This window comes from Triticum dicoccoides, chromosome 3B, assembly GCF_002162155.2.
Source record: "Triticum dicoccoides isolate Atlit2015 ecotype Zavitan chromosome 3B, WEW_v2.0, whole genome shotgun sequence".
Taxonomy (NCBI): domain Eukaryota; kingdom Viridiplantae; phylum Streptophyta; class Magnoliopsida; order Poales; family Poaceae; genus Triticum; species Triticum dicoccoides.
In genome coordinates this window covers 18,528,158-18,536,629 of record NC_041385.1, presented here as the reverse complement: position 1 = coordinate 18,536,629, position 8,472 = coordinate 18,528,158, and positions in this window count along the sequence as shown.

The window sequence follows — 8,472 nt, the reverse complement described above, 5'->3', positions numbered from 1 at the left end:
GCCGCTCGCAGCACGCCGCCGTTCGCCGCTGCCGCTGCCTAGCGACGCCACCGCCGCTTGCCGTCGCCGCCACCGCGTTCTGCCGTCTACCCGCAGCGCCCCGCTTCGCCGGAGACACCGCCGGAGCCGCCGGTCCCGATCCTATCCGCCATCGTTTTTTTCAGTTTTAGGGAAAAACCCCGGTTTTTTTACAAAAACCCTAGATTCGTTTTTTAGATCGGTTTTATTTTTGTCCGGTTTAGCTAAATAGCGGACATTCGTCCGTTTGTTTGTTTTAACGAAGGTGTTCACCCGTTAGCCGTAGACAGCGAACGTTCGTTCGTTAGCCTGTTCGTCAGTTTTTCTTTTTCCAGGGTTTTTCCGCGATTATTTTCGATCGCGATTTCTGCCCTGATTTTCGTTTTAGTTTATCTTTTCGCTTATTTATCGGAATCAGGCGATTCAAGCGCCCAGATCTTCGACACGAAGCCCTCTTTCTGTTTAACCAACTTGAACAAGATTTTGGTACTGTAAAATTTGACTTTAGTCTGGATTAGTAAACGGAACTTGTTTCTTTCGCAGTTTGAGTTTCGTTGCTTCGTTTGATTTGATTCTTTTTGCAAACCGGAGTTCTTAAGTTGAACTTTCTGGTTAGATCCCTTATTTGAGTTTTACCCATGCTTTTAGATTGAGTGCTTATTGTATGCTTGTTTGTTTGCGATAGAGTACCCGGAGTGCGAAGCGTGCTACTACGAGTCTCTAGGTTTCACGGATCATCAGCAAGGCAAGTAACACTTTGATCATACCTTAAACAATTGCATGGTTAGGATCTGATTAACATGTGGGTTTTGGGAAGTAGATGATGAGGTAGAACCTATTGCCATATTTATTATCAAACCTTTGGGAGTTACTTCTACGTTATGCTTATATTGCTATGCTATGCTCGTAGACGTGGTTTGGGTGAGTGTATCCATGACAGATGTGAGTTTTGTTAATTAATGGTTAACTTAAGGTGGCTACCTAAATACACATCTGGGTGGATTGCTTGAGGCACCCTGGAGTACCTGGTGGTTGTCAGGGCACCTGGAGAATCCAGTGTTGTCCTAGGATATCCCGGAGTACCCGTGTGATTATCCTATGGTCCACCACCCAGGCTCAAAGGGATCATAAGATTATTCATGCTAGAAACTTCTGTGTGCAGCCACAAGCCAATATTGTCTCTGGCATAGTTGAGTAAGTTGCGTGAAGCTCTTGAAGAGGTAGACTACCAGATGTAGTGGGTTGTAGGTGGTACTGTCTATCCAGAGTAGACAGTTAATGCATCAGAAAGACTGTGTCTCAAATCTCCGACCATGGATGTATTCAAGTCTTGTGGGGAAAAGTGCGCAAACCTCTGCAGAGTGTACAAACTAATCATGGTTAGCCGTGACCCCGGTTATGGACATCTTGAGTATCTGGTTCTTGGATTATCATGTTGATCTCATCACTCTAAATATAATTTGATTGGGTTTAATAATGATGTTTAATTGGGATTGAGTTGGAGGAACCTTCTCAATGTTTAACAACCACCATGATAGTTAAATAAAATTTATTCCTTTTGTTGTAGGGAAAAATTGGCTTTATGCAAAACTGTAACCATAGAGCTTTCCACCAGCCATATATGCATGTAGTGATAGCATTTATTATGTTCATTTCTCTATCTGTTACATTGCCATCATATTCCATGTGCTGACCCGTTTCTGGCTGCAACATTCATGTTGCAGACTTTCCAGACGACGAGTAAGGTGCCATAGGTCATTGTCTTTCACTCAGCTATGCCGTTGGAGTTGATGGACTCACTTTATCTTCCAAGCCTTCCGCTGTTATCGATTTAGATGGCCTTAAGCCACATTGTTGTATTAAGTTCTCTTTTGAGACATTCGATGTAATAAGTGTGTGATTGAAACTCTGTTATAAATCCTCGAGTACTGTGTGTGTTAGCATTACCGATCCAGCGATGACACTGATGCACAGAGATCAGACTGTTTGAGGTCTGGTCGCTACACATGGCCTGCAGTACATTTCAGATCAGACCCCACAATTAAATTTGCTTATGCATTACCGATTTGCAATGGCTACAAAATGAAGAATCAACAATTCCTCCTTACTGAAAGAGCAATAATTTCAATCTCAAGGGCATGTCTTCACCAAAACTTGTGATCTCCTCTCCTGTGCACATAGACCCAACAGAATCATCATTCAGTTACCTATGGAAGGGAAGGGTCCTCCTTCGCCACCTTGGTCACGCCGTTGCTCTTCCCATCCATCTCCATCTCCATCTCCATCTCCATCTCCATGGAAGCTAGGTCCTCCTGTCAGTACTGCAGATCAAAACACCATTGGTCAGCTCCAACATTTCGATTCCTTGTGCATTCACCAATTTGCAAGCGGATTAACAACGAATTCGAATAAGCCACACTACATACTTCCTAAGAGCATCAACAATTATTTTTGAAAAAAAAGAACATTTTTGTGAGCGGGTCTCCGGAAGGGCCAAGGGGAACGAGGGCTTCACCGAATTTTGGAGCTCCCGCAACAACCAGAGGGCGAATATTTGCGGGGCAAGAACACATGAACCACAACAACTAGGAGACTAGAGACTTCCCCTGCTCCGGGCCGACCAAGGACTGAAAGCCCAGCCCAGGCCAAACGGCTGCCCATGACACTACTGAGATTGTTCCATGTTTTAAAAGCAAGCAGAAGAAAACATTTTGCGTCAAAAAAAAGTAGGACAAAAAAGCAGAAAAAAGATGCCGAAGACAAGCACACCTAGCTAACAGACAGAAAGACTGTAACCATGAAAGCACAAGTATATGTGGGGTGTCATCGAGGGATCATAATACCGGGACTTTGCAAGAAGACTAAGACACCACACCGGACTGTGTGCCGAGCCCCACAACACAACTCAGGAGCATCCACAACCAACGAGTGCAATAAACACGAACCTTGACAGGGAGCTCCACCATGGAAAATTAGAATGATTAGCAAGCTGGGGAGACATCTTGCGCCATCAATGGGCAAAGATGAACTGAGACATCACCAAGAGCACGAACCTTGCCGCACCACCTTGGCAACCGCGGGAAGGGTCTTGAGCACAGCACCCGGGCGATACACCTTCGCGAGGGGAAACAGATGGCTTCCCTGCGACGCAAAAAGCACTGCCGCCGAACCCCAAAGAACACCACCGAACAACCATCGTCAACCCCAAGCAGCCACACCACCACAACCTTCGCGAGATGAAGCCTTCAAGAAGGGCCATTCCGGTTATGCCGGCATCATCCGTACCAAGAAGACATGGACTAGGGGTTCCCCCCGGGGTGCCAATGAGGAGGATTAAACAACATGACAATGACGCCTCCAAGAAGGTTAGCGATGCCCACGAGCGCCACCGTCGCAGGCTCCGAATAAAGCAAGGCTTTCTCCCTAGTTGATCGGACACCTCTCGAAGAAGCGGTTGAGTGACTTGGTCGCCCCTTATATTCTTGTCTCTCTTTAGGTTCAAGTAAGATTTCCTGCTACCTATTCTCCACTATGTTATTTCTAGGATATTAGGTGAATCTTAGTCCCTATTTTAATCTTGAATATATTTTCTACTCTCTATGTTCCATCACCTGGTGGTTAGCGCAGGTTGGTTGGGAGCTGATACTTGATTTTCCACATCATCCTTAGTGTTAGCTTTTTCGTGCTCTGGCAACGTTGTTCAAGCCTTTCTCACACACTGATGCGAGGATGATCTTGGTTGGTGTCATCTCTGGTTATCCCCCTGTGTCTCTATAACCTCCAGCTACGGATGCCTACTTAGAACTCTCTGGACTAGGTGGTTGCGTAGTGTGGTGACAAATGGATTGCTCATTGCTTCTTGATGGCATCTGCCAAATCAAGGGGTTATTTCTCCTACTTCATGCAAGTAGCTAATCAAGATTTTTGGCGTCGGGGGTCTCCAAAATCTAGTACCTATTCCATGGATCTTTTGGAGGCTTGTGGTCATGTTGTTGTTATTTGCTGGTGGCATCCAGCACATCAGCGATGGCGTATGTGTCTATCGATAACAGTGAGAAAGGTGGAATGTGTCGTGGTCTAGGTGAAAAGTTGTGATGCGTTTGTGTGCTCCTTTGTACTATTTGGTCACATGTGTCCCTTGTGCTTACACATGTATCCTTTTCTTTTTATGGGCTCCCACGTGTTTGATGGTGTTATACTCTGGCGATGGAGTCAAAAGTACTCTGCGGTGTATCAATTAAGCAGGAAGCTACGAAAAAAAAACAATGTGCTTACATTCATGTTCCTCGATTTTTCTAAAAATAACACAGATCTGCAATGGTCAACCTTTTTATCGCACACTTGTAGGTACTTAAAAGAAAGACAACATTAATGTATGGATAAACTAGCAATAATGAAATTGATTAAGAGCACGACTTATATCTATACCATATAAGTTTGGGAATGGAAACCACAATGAGGAAGCATGTATAGTGTAGTGTGGCTGCCTAGGCAACTTTTCTTCTCAGATCTCTGCTCTACTCCTCACCCACCTCCTGAAAAAGTTTGGCGTGAGACACACACACACAGGAGTTTTCTTTCCCCAAAGGCCAGCCAAGATGCAGAGTGCCGCCGAGAGGAGGAGCAGGGCTTCGCCTGAAAAGGCCAACGAGAGCTCTAATAAGGCGCGGCTGGACCTGCCCGACGGCCACATGAAGCAAGAGGCGCCGGTGGAGGAGATGGAGGCGCCATCATTGGGGCGGCGTACATCCAGCGAGTGGAACTCACCGTGAGGATCGACAAGCAAGTGCTCCACTGCCCCCTGTGCACCCTCCCCTTCAAGCCTCCGCTCTTCCAGGATCCTCTCTCTGTTTCATTCTTTCTTCCTTGATTGGCGCCGGTGATAGATCTATTCTTTCGTGCTAATTTACGGGCCATCTCCGATTTGTGTGCCTGCCTGCAGTGCAAAGCGGGGCACTCGGCTTGCGGCGGCTGTGTTGCCCTGCTGCCCTTCGGGCAGTGCAAGGCATGCATGGACGGCGGCGGTTTCTTTGACCCCCTGCCCTGTGCTGGACGCCGTGGTGTCCTCCACCAGGATCAGGTGCCCCAACGCCGGCTGCCAGTGGTACGTGACCTACCATGAGGTCGCCGAGCACCAGAAAGCATGCCCGCACGCGCCTTGCCGGTGCACTGAGCCTGGTTGCGGCTACGTCAGCGCGTCGCAGTCGCTCGCCGGTCACCTCCATACTGTCCACTTGGTGCCGGTGCGTGATGTGCAGTACGGCAAGGTCATCAAGCTAAAGCTACCCGTGTCGACAAGGCGGATGGTGCTCCTCGGCGACGACAACTGCGTGTTCCTCATGACCGTGGGCGCGCTCGCCGCCGGCGTGACCGCCGTGTCTGCGGTGTGCGCCAGGGCGAGAGCGGTGACGCGACCGCGGTTCATGTGTAAGATGTGGGTCAACCTGGAGACACCCTTGGCAGCAGTGGCGAACTGCGGCAAGGAGGACATGGTGCTCGTGGACATGCACATGAGGAGTAGCTCAACGCCCGGCGCCGTGGTCACTGCGGGCGAGCCCACGTTCCTGACAGTGCCGCCAATGTACCTGGTGCCAGCAGCAGGAGACAGAGCATCCATGGAAGTTCCCCTGCACATCCGCATTGATAAGCTCTCCCCTTGGTCTGAAACATTGGTGTGATTAGGTCCGCTGCTGGTGATGTTAAACAAACATGCATTCAAAGGCAGTTCGTGCTTATTTTGGAGTTGCAGCTGAAACTATTTGCGTGATGTTAATTAGTAGATGCAGTTCATCCTTAATGTCATTGTTGGTACTGTATTCAAATCAGAGGATATTATGCTTCGTGTTAATCATGTTGTGAAATGCATCTTCTTCCGTTGTTATGTCATTCAACCTTGCAAGCATTTCATTTGGATCTGTTGCAATCTATATATCTGAAGTCAGGAGTAGAGCTCAATATCATCTCAAGAAATGTTATCACTGCTACCAAAGCGATGCTTAATGCGGGTTTACTAGAGAATAGTGAGGAAGAAATGAGGCCTTCTGTCAAACAAATCTGCCAAGCAGGATGCCTAGCCAATGTTCATGCAGCATAGAGAGTATAACCATGCAGCAATTCCTGATGAAGCTTCTCTCAAAGTCTTCCTAAGGAATGAATCAAATCCATCTCCTTCCAAAGGGGTAAACTTATCTCTCTACATTGTTTAAACTGCTAATAATAAAGTGTTAAGCCATATTTGAGGGCTGCAGTCTGCCAAAAAAAAGCTAGTAACTTCTACTACACAGGCCATAATTCTTTTCTAGATGAATGAGCTTTCTGAGCAAAAAAATTAAAAATCCGTTTTCTAACGAAATAATCTTTTGATATTAAAACGAAAACAAGTCATCGAACACTATAAGTGTAAACCTCTATTTACAAATGGAATGGTGGCCGAGAGTTACCCTAGCAACCCATTGGTGTTGACTGATGGGCATGACATGCATTTGGACAACTCCCAACTTTTAGATCTGACTCACTGACATTTGATTTATTTTTTGGTTTTATTGAGAGTAGAAGACTACGCTAGCTAATGGAGCATGAAAAAACTTTATTTTTTAGTCTCCCCTCTTGATTTTGTGCATGACGCATGTCAGTGTATTTAAAACTGGGGTACCCTGAGCAAAACTACAACAGATGGACCTGCCCAAAAAGCCACCTTGTAAGGTTTTTAACTTCGGTCATGGAAATTTTTTGGACGTCACCGGAATATGCAAAATTTTGGAAATTCGAAACTTATTTCTGAATTTGAGTTTAACAAATCAATATTTTTTAATGATTTTTAAGATAATTTATATTTTAGTTTGAATTTGGCTCAAAATTTCAGGGTTGCAAGTATTTCGAACCCCACTGAAATATGGAAAATTTTACTAAAATTTTGAACCCTCGGTACAATAAGAAACTACACCAAAATCATCTTCACCATTAGTACTACAACATCCAGAAGGAGCCAATGGCGTGACGGCATGCATACCTTTGTGTAGGTTTACTGCCAAGTAAATCTACCCTCATTAAACCAGATCTACAAAAAAAATCAGCAATGATGTTTTGGGACGGTGCTAGGTGTCCCGAACACGGGCCTCCTCAGCACACATGCCTCGCGTGCGGACAGCTTTCACAGAGGCCGTGTGAGGTCACGTTCCAGCCAGGCATTTAATGTGAGTTCAGGCTATGGTGCATAGCCTATCGCTGTCAGGGGTGACAAGTGTCGAGAAGTCCACCTCGATCATCGAGTATGACTTCCCACAGCGGCCACTCTCTCGGTCAAGGCTATGAACGCCACATGCTCCCGCATGGACTTCATGGAGTTGCTATTTCATGGGGACATCAGGCAACATATATCTTTTTATGTTACAGAGTGCGATACTAAAATTTTCTATTTGTCTCATGCAAGCGTTTGATTGCTAATATATCCATCTGTTTTTCTCATGCCTTCTCAGCAATATTATTTATGGGTAATAGTATGATGCATCAAACATGCCATGTTCTATGTATTAGTGATTTATCTTTTTCTTGAACCTCGGTAGGATTTATTTCGGCAGCAAATTGATTTTGTTAATCCCTGATTAAGCCTTTCACTTACTATCTTTGTTATAGGTTATGATACATTATACTCACTGAGGTGCAATTCCTTTCCTCTGACTTTGAAGTTGTGATGTTTCTGACAAGATTACATAAAAGTTTGCAATTTGCTCCATCCAACAGGCTATTTAAAGGTGCCCTTCCCAATAGGTCATTATATATCAGCTAAAATTTGAAGCCATCAACTGATATGTATTTAAAGAGTTTATGATATATATATACCCATCTTTAAATATGTTCCCTACTATTTTTGTTTTCCTATTAACTGATTCATGAAATGATTCCCTGAGGTGGCCAAATACATTACTTATGTACAATGCAGATATGTGCTTCAATTTTAACTGTTAACAACTGGAGACATTGATGTTAATTGTACTAATTTGTCTTAATTTTTTATTTGTCGGAGCGCGTTTCTTGGCTGCTGGATCTTGCCCATCTAAGGAAGGCACGGTAAATTGTTGTTAGACCTTGTTTCTTTGTTAGGTGCTTTTGTATCGCCTATTTATTCATACCATAACGTAGCAACATATATGAATAGATATATTTGTTTTCTTGCTTTTCCAAGAAGAACCGACACAAGAAGCTGAGTTCGCTGCTTTGAATCTTAAATTATTGTTTCCTATTAGTACAATACTTTGATGCTCCATTGGTTGTAGAACTAAATTATGTATTAGTTTGCATCCATGCAGTAGGAGAAATATCTTGAAAGCAGTTCACATCCAGTTAGCATTGATGGCTAGTGATAGCGATCGTGTCTAATGTGGGAAATGTGATACATTCATTATTGGATGCGTCTAGTGGGCGGCCGGCTGCCCACTAGTGCGATCGAGCGGCTAG